General features: G+C 36.2%; 1 long non-coding RNA gene across 1 annotated transcript; it reads left to right on the top strand.

Moving 5' to 3' along the window:
* On the top strand, positions 2,066 to 5,928 carry LOC109844963. Its single transcript, XR_002248176.1, has 3 exons — positions 2,066 to 2,373; positions 4,291 to 4,341; positions 5,841 to 5,928. It is a non-coding gene; the product is annotated as an uncharacterized LOC109844963 (long non-coding RNA).

Below are 16,375 nucleotides of genomic sequence, written 5' to 3'. Positions count from 1 at the left end.
AGTTTCGTTTAATAAAAATTGAAAAGACAAAACTATCCTAATTCAAAAATATTAAAAATAAGATAATAATAAATTACCAATCAATTTCAATTACACAGAAACCGGTTCCTAAATGAGAAGGCATCCCTACTTTCAAAACGATTATCGATCACAACAAAACTTTAAAAAAAAACTATTGTTTTGTCGTAAATATCAAAAGGGAAAACATCGTGATACTTTGGGGGGGGCACCACGTGACGCGGTTCCGCGTGAAGAGAAGAAAGTCGAACACGTTTTTTTCATTTTCCGCGTGGAGAGAAGCAAGGCCCACCCGAGATTTCCAAGCTTTATATATAGCCTAGGGTTTTGTACGTGAAAAGTGGGCAGGTGCAAAGAATTTTGCGGCTACGGAGAAAAAAACAGTGCAAAGGGTTTTTGAGCACGAATTTTGTTGGCGGCTACAGGGGAAAAAAAACCGCTGCGGGAGAAAAAGTGTTTGTGTCTTTTGAGAGAGATATTTCTGTGAGTGATTTGAGAGCTTAGTTGAGGGTTTAAGTTGTGTGATTGTAAACCCTGGTTGTATTCTCTCCCTCTAATAGTAAATCTCCCTCCTTGTCCCATGGACGTAGGTAATTTGTCGAACCACGTAAAATTGGTTGTCTCGCTATTTGTGTGATTTGTAATAACTTATTTAGGTTCCCTCGACAGGTCAGTCCTAGAACTGATGAGAGGAAGAGCTGATATCTCACTTGATTGAGATATTTTGCTTAAAGTTATTGTTTTCTTTGTGAAACATAATTTACTATTGCGACCTGACTCTCTTGTTGTGCTGCCGAGGTGCTGCCGAAATTTTTGCTGTGCGCAACATACTCATGATCAATGTTGTCATATAAATTCATCAATATAACGTCCATACGGTGATCGCTAGCTTCAACAGTGTCGAAGCAGCCGTCAACCATCGTCATTGTCAAATTCATGATATCTTGCACGAATCTGACTACATTATTTTTCAAGAAATGTTTGCTGACAACAGTAGATGCATCTGCTTCAAGATTGTTACGCAGCAAAGGTTCATATAGCAAATATCTCAAAGCCATAGAGGTTACTTAGATCAAGATTATCACTGAACATGTACCTGATATGAACTTATGTCTAAGTAACTCCGGGACTGCGGGTTTGTCCCTTGAGAAGTTCACAAACGCATCAGAATTTCGCTTTAAGAAAGAATGACAATCATTTGTCAATAGTTTTAGAAAATTATTACAGACGCAAAAGTCTTTAATTTATTATGTTGTGTAGATTGGAAACAATTTTGAAGAGACTTAGCAAACACAGATTGATTTTTAATGGGGTTTAAGAGAGGTGTTCTAAATCAAAAGTACATGGACCTTTATTTGCCATGTCATTGAGGATAATGTGATCATTAATGCAAATTAACACCACTTAGTGTTAGAACGTTGTTCGAATTCGTGCAGAATGTTGTTCGTGCAATATCTCTTGTTTGATTAATAACAAGCTCTCATTTGCTACTAATATGTTTGTGAATGATATATTTTAGGTATAAACATATACGAACAATTTGTGGTTCAAAACGATGCAAAAATCAACATGAATGTTTATTTCAGCCTTTGAATCATTGATGGTCAAGTGACACCATCGATGGCCAAGCAAGTCATCGATGGATTACAGGAAACAACTGGAGAATATAAAAACTAGAAATCGAACCATTGATGGTCTATAGTCGACCATCAGTGATTGCAAGGACCATCAATGGTCTGCAGTCAGCAATCAGAGAAATTTAGAAACAAGAATTCGCACAATCGATGGACTACAATCAATCATTGATGATCATCGATGGATCATTGATAATTGTGATCCATCATTGATGGTTATAACGCGTTTTGGCAAATTTTTAAATTTAATCTCAGTCATTCGTTGATTGATTTGATCTCCTATTGAGACTCTCACGAGAATATCTCTTTCCTATTTTATTAACGCCTATATAAGAGGAATTAGAGATCATATCTGAAGAGAGATAATAACGGGTTTTTCTTTTGATATTTTTTTGGGGTGATTGAATTTGTTTGGGTTCTGGGGATGACAGAAGAGAGTGAGCACACAGCGGGCGAACTGCATCAATCAAGAGAAGGAATGCTGTTGCTGTTGCGTGCTCACTGCTCTCTCTGTCATCTCTCCTTTCACGACTCGGACTCATCATCATATCACGTTATTGTTTGTTTGATAATATTGAACTATGCACCCCTGCCAGCATTTTTTTTAAAGTTTTTTTTTTTTTTGCCATTAACTGTAATTTTCCTTTTTTTTTCACTTTTGCATAAAACTCCGATCCTGGTTCTATCAATTTGGGCTCGGATATCAAAGTGCATGATTCTGGTATGGCACTGTTCTCCTCTTTTTACCCATTATAGTTGGTTTCTATTTCCTTCTTGATGATTATTTTAATTAATTATTTTTTTTCTGGGGAGTCAAGATAGAGGATTGAGATGGGATTATGTTTGATTAAGAAGAAGAATTTAGTAATCTATGTTTACTTGAATAATTTGATAGGTTATGCTTATGAATTCTAGAATTAATATCTAGTTGTTATTCTTTTCATAAATATTAGTTTTACTTAGATGATAATTTGATATGTTATACTTTCCTTAAGTGGTTTGATAGTCTATGCTTAATAAATCTAAAGTAAAATGTGATAAAAAGAGAATAACCCATAAATTCTAAGTAAAATTGACAAGTGGATTCAATTCTAGATCACTCATTTCTTTACTTATTTTCTTCATCTTTTACTTGTGATTTTCTTTTTTATTCTTGATTCTTCTTTAATTATTTTTAAATTTATTTTCTTCATCTTTCTTTCTCCCCTCTTAATCTAGTTTTGTTTTATTTGCATATAATCACACTCACTCTCTTCATCTCTCCACATTATCGCTCTTAATTGTCCACCCAACACACAAATTAGAAACCAATTTTGATTATCTCCTACAATAGCTTTCTTAAGGGATCGGCATCTTTTATATTATAACTTGATAGTTGTGCACTTGCAACTTAGGTTTTATTTACCCCTATCAGCCCCACCAAAATATTTTTGGTTTAACTTAATCGGCGTTGCAGCACTAAAAACCCAGCGCTGCAGCGCCCCAAATTTTCTTAAAAAACGATTTATAGTCTGAAATCTTTCTTTTGATGACCCTTTAATCCAAATTTAAACTCAAATAATCATGAATACATAATGAAAACTAAATCAATACATCCGAATTTCTCAAAAGTTCATGCATATCATGACATGATGATCAAACCCTAGTTTTCAATCAAACATGAATTCTTCTAAATCGGATTCATAAAATTCAAAACATAATAATCATTTTGAATCCAGAATCATGACGAATATACATAAGGAAGAACAACCAAATTTTGTTTTCAAATTAAACAATTCAAAAGGATGAATTGTTACATTTGAGAACATATAAGAGAATCACATTAAAAATTAAAATCGATTCTCTATAGTTTAACATGAGCACTGCTCTGATACCAATTGTTTAATAAAAACTTTTATTTTAAGAGATGAAACCATAATCAAACTCAATATTGTTCATGTCAAATTACCGAGAGAATAAAGAAGATGTGGAGCCATACCTGAATCCATGTAGTAGATGCAATTCTTGAGTTTAGAGATGTAAATCTTCTAGATCTATATGTATGCCCTCCTTAGAGAAACTAATTTATTTTCTTTGTAACTTTCTGAAGATTAGATATCAGAAAGCAACTGTACGTAGGGATTTGGGGAACCACGGCCCTTTTAGTAACTGACTTCTTCAGTTATTCATAAATATCAATTTAGCCCATCATAAAATTAATAATTATATTTTTGTCTCTACACATAGGAAAAACATACTTTAATAATGCATATTAAAAGTCCAAAGCCCACATTAGATCACTTTAATGGGCCGACATTAATTGACAGCACATAATACATATTTATTTAATATATTGACTCATATATTGGATTTAAACCTAACATTTCAATCTCTCACCTATTAAATCTCTTGCTGATCAAAGGCATTTCAATCTCTCACATATATCCACGTGACAATGGAAGCAAAAGGAGCTAAGGGACTCTTAGCTCTTCATTGTGCTCTACTTTTGCTAATTTTCTTACACAAGAAAGAGGTGAGGATCCCCTAGCTGCTTTTGCTCAGAGATTGAATTTGCCCCCTGCTTCTAGCCATGTTACAAGATTGCTTGTATTTGTGGAAGCTTTTATTTAGTTTGATAATCCTTAGAATCTCATTTCAGTTGCAGCCATGTACAACTTGCTTCAAGCGCATTGGCCATCAAAGAAAGCATGTAAGTGTAGCTTGAGAACTTTCAGTTCTCCATTCTTCTGTATCTTTTTGTATAAATTTCACAAAACTACCATGCATTTTGGGGCGTCCCGCACAATACTTAGAGCATCTCCAATGGTACGTCATTCCGCTAAAAATGATGTACCATTGGCTCCAATGGGGGAACTGTAGCACCCTATAGCAAGGGGTGCTACAGTAACCCTCTATATCTGAAGGGTTTGGTCTCATATAGAGGGATCCATCTAAAACACTATTCGTATATTTTGATTCCAGTTTTGCCCTCCCATCTCATTTATAACTTTTCATAAATACTAATTGTATCATTGACTATAATTAAACTGATTATTTAACTTAATATAATTTTAAATTTACTCGTCTATTTTAAATAAAAATTATATCATTGAAATTATCTTGCCGAAACCTTTAAAATGAGACTAATATTTAATACTTACATATTAATTTCAAATTTATCATTATGAAATGTTGAAGTACAGAGAATTTAAAATACATCAAGCTTTAAAAAAATTATATTATTCCATTACCATGCATCTGCCATAAATGTTCAATGAGTGCATTCTGAAGTTCAAAGTGAGCCTCCCGATCTTGGAGTTTCCTATGTCGAGCGAGGAATTGTCTTAATCTTGGGGCCCGTCTGGGTATCAGTACGGTACCGATAGCTATGAAAATGACCTACCGGAATTTTAGATTGTTATTACCGTATTTTACTTATATAATGTAATTTCTGTATTTCTGAATGTAGTTCCTTTGGGGCGGGTTATATAGATCCCCACATATTTGTTTTATTAATGAATATTTTTAATTTATTATATTAAAATAAACTAATTTAAAAATGACTCTAAAAAAATTCAATATTAATCTCATTTAAAAGGTTTCGGCGAGACGGTTCTAAAGGTATAATTTTTGTAAAAAAATATTAAGTTTTAATTATTTTATTTACATCATTAGTTTGTAAATGATAGATTAATTAATATAAATATAGAGGGCACTATTAGAGCACAACTTTTGTAAACCCTCTATATTTAAGGAATCTTAAAGAATATTCTCTTCAAACCCTCTAAATATAGAGTATATATACCATTGAAGATGCTCTTACATGTTTCTTATGAGGGAAAACCACCATGAATTTTTTAGATACGATGTTTGACATCAGGTAGTGTAAGCTGTAATGTGTTTTGCATGTAACATATTTTAGAAAATTTTTCCTTCCTGTACTTTGTATATCCCCTGATAAATATAAACAAGGATAGTTTAAACTTTTTATCTAAATAGCAATGATTTCCAAATGCTCAGGGTATTTTTATGCAGTTCCCTTTCATAACAGTTTCTTTTAATTAATCAAAATTTAAAATTTTAATTCCTTTAGTTTTCCACCCCAAAAAAGGAAAAAAAAACAAATCCAAATCCTTGTTTCACGCTTTTTATGGAGCATTGGATGAAGACTACCATATTTACCTTTTGATTTTTCTGTTGGATGTGCAGTTGCTTCATGTTGTAGAAGGTAAATCAATGGATTCATGAGGGAAGCAGCAAACTGACAAAATGGCCGCAATGGATATGCTTGACATCGACAAGGCATGTTTTTGCCGATTCCCTTATTTTAAACTTCAATTTTCAGGTGTTTTATTTTCACCAACATATAAGTTATATACAATGTCAGAGCAGAGAGAAAAAGGAACGTCAAATATCTTCTAAATCGAGCAAATTCAATTCCAAGAGGTAACTGTAAGACTTAATCGTGATTAAATCATAGAGAATAAACATTAAGAGCGGAAGTTTATACCTGAATCCATAACTTAAATCTGAGTTAGGGTTTTGATAATCTTCTAATCTTAGGGTTTCTCCCTTTTGACTCTCTTTAGATGAGGATAAAAGAATGAGAGTGGCTAACCCTAAATTAAGGACCATAACCCCATATATATAGGTGTTGTACATTTGTAATTTGGCCTCTCATCAAATTATAATTACAACCGGGTATCTGCACATATAACCCCATAATTTATTTAAATACCTATTAACCCAAATTGATTGATCACTTTAAGTGGGTTATCCTTAAAGATAGCAATACACATTGATTAATCATATGTGTCCACAATTAGATTTAATTAGATTTAAATCCAATAATCTTCCACTTGGGCACCATATGATTCCTTAAATTGTGTATAACCTTATGAGCTCATAATTGCTATCACTGAAAAGGTATTTCCAAACAATCTCATTCATTGACTATATCAATATAGGATCAAAGCGGCTTTCGTCACATTTATCGTGACTCGACCCATCAATGGTCACATATACCAATACAATCAAACGACATAGATCAATCATGGATGTACAGCATGAAAATTACATGCAATGTGATCAGTACATGTCTATTTTTAACTGGTCCTACTTTAGTGAGGTCAAAACCAAACATAATGTAACAGAGTGTTTTAACTGAATACTTTATTCTGATCAGACAATACAACCAACACAAAGCACCAAAAATTACAAACTCCCACTAAATCACTATATCCTCGAATAACACCACACTCATATGAGCAGTGTGCTTATGAAAGACCTTGAGTGGTAATCCCTTAGTAAGAGGATCTGCTATCATGGAATTTGTCCCAATATGCTCTATGGATATCTGTCCACTCTGTACCCTTTCTTTTATAATCAGGAACTTAATGTTAATATATTTTGACTTAGTTGAGCTCTTGTTGTTATTAGAATACATTAATGTAGATTTATTGTCACAATATAACCTTAGTGGTCTTTTCATATTTTCCAAAATGTGCAGTCCAGTGACAAAATTTCACAACCATATTCCCTGATTGGATGGCTCATAGCAAGCTACAAATTCTGCTGTCATAGTGGAGGAAGCTACAAGTGTCTGTTTGATATTTTTCCATGATATAGCTCCTCCTGCTAACATATAAATATATCCTGATGTAGACTTTCTGCTATCTTGACATCCAGCAAAATCAGAATCAAAGTACTCAATGACCTCCAGCAGTTCTGATTTTCTGTATGTGAGCATATAATATTTTGTTTTCTGAAGATACCTCATAACCCTTTTGACTGCTATCCAATGATCCATATCAGGGTTGCTTAAGTATCTGCCTAACATCCCAATAATGTACGCAATATCCGGACGCGTACATACCTGAGCATACATTAGACTTCCTACAGCTAAGCATAAGGAATATTCTGCATTTCCTAAATTTTAAGGTTGCCTTTAGGGCACTGATTGAGATTAAACTTGTCTCCTTTAGCCACAGGGGTGTCTCCTGGTTTGTAGTCTTGCATGTCAAACCTTTTAAGTACTTTATCGATATAGCTCTTTTGTGATAATCTAAGAATACCCCGAGAACGATTTCGATGTATTTGGATTCCTAATATAAAAGAGGCGTCCCCAAGATCTTTCATCTTAAAATTCTTTGATAGAAAAAGAGGCGTCCCCAAGATCTTTCATCTTAAAATTCTTTGATAGAAATCTCTTGGTTTCGTACAACATGCCTATATCATTAGTGGCAAGCAATATTGGTTTCGTACAACATGCCTATATCATTAGTGGCAAGCAATATGTCATCGACATACAGAACCAGAAAAGTATACTTACTCTCACTAAACTTGTGATATACACAGTCATCAACAATGTTCATCTCAAAACCGAACGAGATAATTATTTATTGAAACTTGTAATACCATTGACGAGGAGCTTGCTTGAGTTCATAGATGGATTTTCTTAATTTGCAAACCATATTCTTTGGGTCTCCTGACACAAAGTTTTCTGGTTGCACCATATAAATCATCTCATTAATGTCGCCCTTAAGAAATACAGTCTTAACATCCATCTGATATAACTCAAGATCATAATGAGTAACAAGTGCCATGATGTCTTTCGATGAAACCGGAGAGAAAGTCTCTGTATAATCAATGCCTTCCTTTTGAGTAAAGCGTTTAGCTACAAGACGTTCATTATACCTCTCCACATTACCATTTGCATCCCGCTTGGTTTTAAATATCCATTTACAACCAATTGATTTTGCACCTTCTAGCAATGAGACAAGTTCCCAAACCTTATTGTCTTACATAGACTTGTACTCTTTATTCATGGCATCAATCCACTATTGAGAGTTAGAACTTTTCATGGCCTGAGAGAAGTTGATTGGATCATCTTTCAACATTCCATTACTTTCCTCATGTTCTTAGAGAAATACAATATAATCATCCGAAATAATATTTCTTCTTTCTCTCGTGGATCTCCTTAATGGCACTGGTTCTTGAGGTTGTTGAGTATGTTCTTCTGGAACAGGGAGTTGTTCAACATAGTCATCTTGAGGTTCCAGATTTACTTCTTGAGCAACAACATGTATAGTAACCTGAATATTATCAAAAGTAACTGTATGCATTGGATCTGAAGCCAATTCCTCCTCAAAAGCAATGTCTCTAACCTTATTTCTCCCCCAAACTCAACATCCCCAAAGAATGTTATTGTTCCCATCTCAAAAATATTTCTGAGTGTGGGATCATAAAACTTATAGCCCCTAGAGCGTTCAGAGTACCCAATAAAGTAGCTGCTAACTGTTTTGGAGTCTAATTTCTTTTTATTTGGCCTATAAGGCCTTGTCTTAGCTGGACATCCCTAAATATATAAGTGCTTTAAACTGGGCTTTCGACCAGTCCAAAGCTCATAAGGTATTTTAGCAACTACTTTACTTGGTACTCTATTCAGAATGTAAGCTGTTGTCTTTAGTGCTTCTCCCCAGAGTGACTCTGTTAAAGAAGAATGAGCAATCATACTTCTTACCATATCCTTAAGAGTTGCTTCTCCCCAGAGTGACTCTGTTAAAGAAGAATGAGCAATCATACTTCTTACCATATCCTTAAGAGTTCTGTTTCGTCTTTCAGCTACACCATTCATGCTAGGTGAATCCGACATTGTGTACTGTAGGACTATACCGTATTTCTTTAGGTATCTAGCAAATGGTCCTGGACGTTGTTCACCTGAACTATCATATCTGCCGTAGTACTCATCACCACAATCAGATCTGACGGTTTTAATTCTTTTGTTGAGTTGATTCTCAACTTCAGCTTTATAGGCTTTGAACATATCCAGAGACTCAGATTTCTCATGAATGAGATATAGGTACCCATAACGTGAGTAATCGTCTATGAATGATATAAAATATTATTGACCATTCCAAGATACCATAAGGAATGGTCCACAAATATCTGTATGTATCAATTCTAAGACGTCTGAAGATCTTTTGGCGCCTAATATCTTAAATTTGGTCTGTTTTCCCTTGATACATACAACACATACGTTGAAATCTGAAAAGTCGAGGGAATCCAAAATGCCGTTAGACATAAGACGCTCAACTCTACCTTTTGAGATATGACCCAAGCGCTTATGTCATAATGTCGCCGAATTTTCCTTATTTAATTTACGCTTAGTACCACGTGATTCCACATGCAAGGATTCATTATAAGAAGCAATTGTATCGAGCAAATATAGGTTGTCATAAATACTCAAGTAACCAGTTCCCACAATATTTGAATTAAAAGATAAACTAAATTGATTATTTCCAAATGAATAAGAATAACCCGATTTGTCCAATACAGAAACTGAAATCAAATTTTGTCTAAAAGATGGTACTACAAAAATCTCTTTTAAATCCAAATATGAACCAGTTCCTAGTAGCAACCTGAAGTGCCCAATTGCTTTCACATCTACCGATTGACCGCCATCCACAAAGATGTGTCTTTTAATATCACTTGGCTTTCGGTAGCTCAGGCAACCCTGCATAGAAACACTTATGCGAGTAGTAGCATCAGAGTCCAACCACCAAGTGTTTATAGGTACTGAAGCTAAATTAAACTCAGAACAGACCAAAGTAAGGAACGTACCCTTATTAGCACGCCAGGAGTGATATTTGATACAATCCTTATTTACGTGTCCAGGCTTGTTACAGAAAAAACAACCCTGATTATCCTTATGTTGTTTTTTCTGAACTGGACCCTTAGCAGCTTCATTATCATTCTTTTTTTTTTTGCCCTTATCCTTAGATGCATAAGCCAAATGAGCACTTTCTGTCTTATCTTGCTTCAACGTGTCTTCTTCTTGCACACAGTATGAAATAAGCTTATTTAGAGTCCATTTCTCCTTTTGGCAGTTATAACTGACCTTGAACTGACTGAACTATGCAGGAAGAGACAACAAAACCAGATACACTAATAACTCATCACAGAGATCGAGTTTAAGTATCTTAAGTTTTGAAGCAATATGAGACAATTCTATAATGTACTCCCTGATATTTCCTTTGCCCTTATACTTCATTGAAATCAAGCGAGCTAAAAGTGTGCTTGTTTCTACCTTATCGTTTTTCGCAAAACGTTTCTCAATTTCGGCAAGAAAATCTTTGATATTAGTAATCCCTTCGGATTCTATATCCCTGAAGGCTTTCGGAACGCCGCGCTTAATGATCATAAGACTCATGCGATTTGAACGCTCCCATTTCTCATACTCCTTCTTTGCATCAGGAGTGCTATCCACATTGAGATGTTGATGTTGTTCAGATCTTAATGCAGGGTCTAGATCCATGCAGCCAAGAACAATTAATATGTTCTCTTTCCAAACCTTGAAATTAATCCCATTAAGCATGTGAATTGGGTTGATATTAGCAGAAATTATTGCAGCAGATGCATTAGCTGAAATAAACAAAAGATACTCACATTACTAACCATAATTAGTAATCAATAAAATTCAAATAATGACAAATCCCATCTTAAGATATCTGACACAACATTAATATCAAGTCTTTGGACAGTAATATTAATTACAAGTGATACCTTGTTGCAATGATCAAACATTGACAACAACTCATGTCAAATAATGAAACTATCTTTGGATCGATTCATTATTCACATGTAAACCTTATAATTGTCACACATTTATCATCACAGATGTGTATGCAGTCTAAATAATTTTAATATTCCTTTGGGCCGATTAAATATTTACACGAAAAGATACACACAACCATCTAATACCCCTCATGATCAATCTATACAAGAGATGTCACTTTGACAACATCTTGTTTCAATTAATCATTTGGAATGAGAGACAAAATTTAATATCTTAGTGTCATATTATTTGAATTAAATAATTGATTAACTACCAAATTCAATTTAAATTAAACAATTTAAATAAAATTTTCATAACTTAATGAGGGCTCAAAACAAATTAAGGCCCACAACTTAGGTTAGACCATGCTTATATTAAGTGTAGGCCCATAACCAAATAGACTTAATTCGAAAAATTCAAGTCCAGGCCTAACACCATAAGAAGCTTAAGTGGGCTTGGCCTGAAACAAATTAATTCAGGTCCATAAGTTGAATTTAATAGAAAAAATTCAATTAATTCCTAAGTTTAGATTGATAGCCCATAACCTTCCCAAAACTGAATGTTTTAAGTGGGTTGTGCCCTAACTCAAAAAAGTCTCCATTGCAGCTCTCTTCTTTCACTCGACGGGAAAGAGAGAGTGTGCCCAAAATCAAAGCCAGACCTTTCGTTCCTTAGCCGACAAGACAAAGAAAATACTCAGCCTCGCCTTCGAAGGAACCAAAGCCGAAGCTCCACTTGAAGACGAGCACGAAGTTCGCCCTCGAAGTTCGCCTAAGAATGAGCACGAGGCTCGCCTGAACTTCGAAGGATCGAGGCTCTCTTGAGATCCGAGCGTCGAGCTCGCTGAATTGAGCACAAGGCTCACATGAGAACGAGCACGAGGCTCTCTTGAGCTTCCCAAATGAGCCGACGAAGGTCGAATAGATCTGAGTCTTGATTTCGAATCCGAGGTTTGCCTAAGATCCGAACGTCGAGCTTGCCTACAACGAGGTTCGAGCTCACTTGAGTTGAACCCGAGGTTCACTGAATTCGAACACGAGGTTCGGTAAAATTGTTCGAACGCGAGGTTCGCTGAAATTTAAACATGAGGTTCACTGAAATTTGTTCGAACGTGAGGTTCGCTGAAACCAACCGAAGTTCGCCTGAGAACTGGTAAGTCCTCAAGCCCTAAGTCTTCTTTCACCCGTTAGGGTTCAGAACTGAAGCGCCGCCGCTTGGGCTGTAGCTAACGAACACCCCTTAGGGTTTCGTTCTGAAAAACCGCCGCCACCACTGACTGTGGGGCCGCCGTCGATATAACTCCGACGAGCAGTTGGAGAAAGTCGACGAACCAAAACAAAAAACCCAATTTTTCTGTCGATTTTGAACTCAATCATTCAGATCCAAGCTTCAAAATGGAATCAAACCAAAAAAAATATGAACTTTACAGTTCATGAGTGCTATAGATCCCAAAATTCGATAGAAAAAACCAACAAAATCGAATCTTTTACTGTTCATTCGTGAACAATTCTGAAAAATAGAGATTTAAGATCAAAAAACCCAATTTTTAGAAACTTAAACCCCTAAGAATTAATCATGGGTGGCTCTGATACCACTTGTAAGACTTAATCGTGATTAAATCATAGAGAATAAACATTAAGAGCGGAAGCTTATACCTGAACCCATAACTTAAATCTGAGTTAGAGTTTTGATGATCTTCTAATCTTAGGGTTTCTCCCTTTTGACTCTCTTTAGATGGGGATAAGAGAATGAAAGTGGCTAACCCTAGATTAGGGACCATAACCCCATATATATAGGTGTTGTACATTTGTAATTTGACCCCTCATCAAATTATAATTACAACCTGGTATCTGCACATATAACCCCATGATTTATTTAAATACCCATTAACCCAAATTGATTGATCACTTTAAGTGGGTTATCCTTAAAGATAGCAATATACATTAAATAATCATATGTATCCATAATTAGATTTAATTAGATTTAAATCCAACAGTAACAAGGTAAGAGATAGGGTTCGTCTTCAGCATCAAGCAAGTTGAAGACCAACAAGACAGATACCTGTAATTTTATTCTAATTTTGTACTTTTGGGGGGCAAAAAAGGGAATGCGTATGTCTTCTTTTATTAACTTCTATTGAGAAATCTACACTGTTTAACTAAATGAATGGTTTCTCTTATGATCATTATAACTTTGTGTGATCGAGGATGTGGTTTATTTGTGCATTATAGGTTTGCGTCGTTTATTTGTTAAGTTTTGAGTGAATAATATTCAGAAGACATCTCATGAGGATGAAGACAACAGGTCAACCAGCAGCCACACAACTGAATATACTCTTGAGACCTTACTTTATCCTCTCAAGGGATTTTGCAAATTATTGGTTTTATGTAGAATTTGTGGTCCAATTCAAGGAGATGACCTCCATTTTTTTTCAATTTTTATTTATTTATCCATTTATTTATTTTTGTAGAAAAGGAGACGACCCTTGATGGAACTGGATGGGGGGGAAAAGGGTAAAGGATTTTGTTCTTTGTTGTTGAGGATTGAGACATAGTCAATGTCTCCAAAGATGTAGGTTTGGTTGTTTGTGGTTGACGCACGCAAGTAACATCAACCTCATCCTCTTGATTAGCTACCAAGAAAATTTCATCATAGACATATGTTCAACTTTTTTCTGAGCAGACATATCTCTTTTTGTCATTTCTTTGTTCTTAATGCTGAAGATTTTAGATGCAAAACTTCCTTTTAGTGGTAAAGGCCCATAACTTGGTATGGGTAGATTCAATACTTAATGTCCCTTCAGTGCAGGAAGAAAATTCTAGTCAAAAAATTATCAAGAAAAAAAAATGCTATATCAGCTAGATAAAGCTCATTGGATAAATCTAAATCCTTCATTATTGATGTTTGACTCACAATGCCTTCAGTTAGGTTGCGTGATTATTTATATGTTTGAATAAAATACATAATTATCATAATAAAGGGTTGACTCATTATGTGTAACTATTGTTGTGCGCCGCGGAAGCTCGATTAGACAAATACAAAAGCACACACAAGAACCACAGTAGATCACAATTGAACACAAGCCAACCAATCACAACAAGAACTCAAGATATACGTGGTTCGGCAATGTGTCTACGTCCACAGGGCAAGGATGGAGAAGCTTTACTAATGAAAATCAAGGGAAATACAAATTAGGGTTACAAATCTTACCCAAAACCCTCTTACAAGACCACTTGATCTCTCCAATAGACTCCAACAATAGAAGCCCTAGAAATCCCCTTTCAGCAACCAAAATCACCCTTGCTTAACCCTAACAAATCAGGTTTAGGGATATATATAACTTACAAAACAAATCGGGTCAAAAAACTGAAGCCCAGCCCAGAAACATCAACGGTCGACCGCGGCGGTCGACCGAATCTCAGTCCCGAGAGTTAAATCCATTACAGTCGCCCGCGGTCGACCGCGGCGGTCGACCGTCACCAGCTCCGATTCCCAGTAGGCTTTGTGCACGTTGGCGGTCGACCGTGGCGGTCGACCGCTGATCTGTCTGGCTTCTACCTACTGATTCCTTTGCTGATTTCCTGTAATTCTTTAATTCTCCACCTCGACGAATGTTTCCACAAAAAAAAACTGAGCCGATACCAAATCATCCAATAGTCCCTCAACAAGTCAGGGAACCAATCTAGAGCTGAAACGCGATCTCTCCCTCCCATCTGAATCAACTGATCATACCGGCTGCATCTGAAAGACTGCCTACGTATCCTCTTGCCCAAGGAATCAAGCCGAACGTAGTTCACCCAAATGGCCTCCAAAGGCCTCCGCACTGAAGGATGTTCAAAAGCTTCAAACAATGACCAAATTTTACTCCTAAAACAACTTTGGTCAACATATCTGCAGGGTTGTCATTCGTGTGGACCTTCTCTAATATGACGTCTCCATCATCCAAAACGTCCCGTACAAAGTGGAATCTGGCATCTATGTGCTTCGTGCGCGCATGATAAACCTGGTTCTTCGCCAAATAGATAGCCGACATGCTATCACAATATATCCGAATAGTCTCCTGAGCGATCCCCAAGTCCTCCAATAATCCACGTAACCATAGAGCTTCCTTAATAGCTTCAGTAACTGCCATATACTCTGCCTCTGTAGTAGAGAGAGCCACTGTGGACTGAAGCGTGCAACGCCAACATACAGGTGCACCTGCTAATGTAAAAGCATAACCTGAAGTAGACCGGCGTTTGTCAAGATCTCCAGCATAATCTGAATCCACATATCCAATACAATCATGTCCATCATTCTCATCCTTCTGGAGCACTAAACCAACATCCACGGTGCCTCAAACATACCGTAGAATCCACTTCACGGCCTCCCAATGACCCTTCCCGGGGTCTTGCATGTATCTCGATACCATGCTCACGGCCTGTGACAAATCTGGCCTCGTACACACCATCGCATACATCAAGCTACCTACTACACTGGCGTATGGGACCTTCGACATATAATCTCTGTCCTCAACTGAAACATGTGACATCAACGCTGAAAGCTTGAAGTGGGGAGCCAATGGTGTGCTAACTGCTTTTGTATTGCCATCAAAGCTGAATTTCTTCAACATCTTCTGTAAGTAGCTCTTCTGTGTAAGTTTCAAACTCCCTTTCACACTGTCTCTCTCGATCTCCATACCCAATATCTTCTTTGATTCTTCAAGATCCTTCATCTCAAACTCAGATGACAGCTCATCTTTCAACTTTCGAATAGCCGAAGAATTCCTAGAAGCAATAAGCATATCGTCAACATATAAAAGAAAATATATGTGCTCACCATCATGTAGCTTGTGCATATAAATGCACGGGTCATAAAGGCTCCTTGTGTACCCTCGGCCAATCATAAAGCTATCAAATCTCTTGTACCACTGTCACGGTGATTGCTTCAGTCCGTAAAGAGATTTCATCAATTTGCACACTAAATTTTCCCTTCCTGCAGCTTTAAACCCCATAGGTTGTGTCATGTAGATCTCCTCATCTAAGTCTTTATGTAGAAAGACCGTCTTCACGTCCATTTGGACCAAATCTAAGTCCAGCTGTGCCACAAATGCCAATAGTATCCGAATCGACGAATGCTTCACAACGGG

Source organism: Asparagus officinalis, chromosome 6, assembly GCF_001876935.1.
Source record: "Asparagus officinalis chromosome 6, Aspof.V1, whole genome shotgun sequence".
In the NCBI taxonomy this organism is placed as follows: Eukaryota; Viridiplantae; Streptophyta; class Magnoliopsida; order Asparagales; family Asparagaceae; genus Asparagus; species Asparagus officinalis.
Note: the sequence above shows the minus strand (reverse complement) of the source record. Positions and strands in the feature narration are given on the sequence as shown.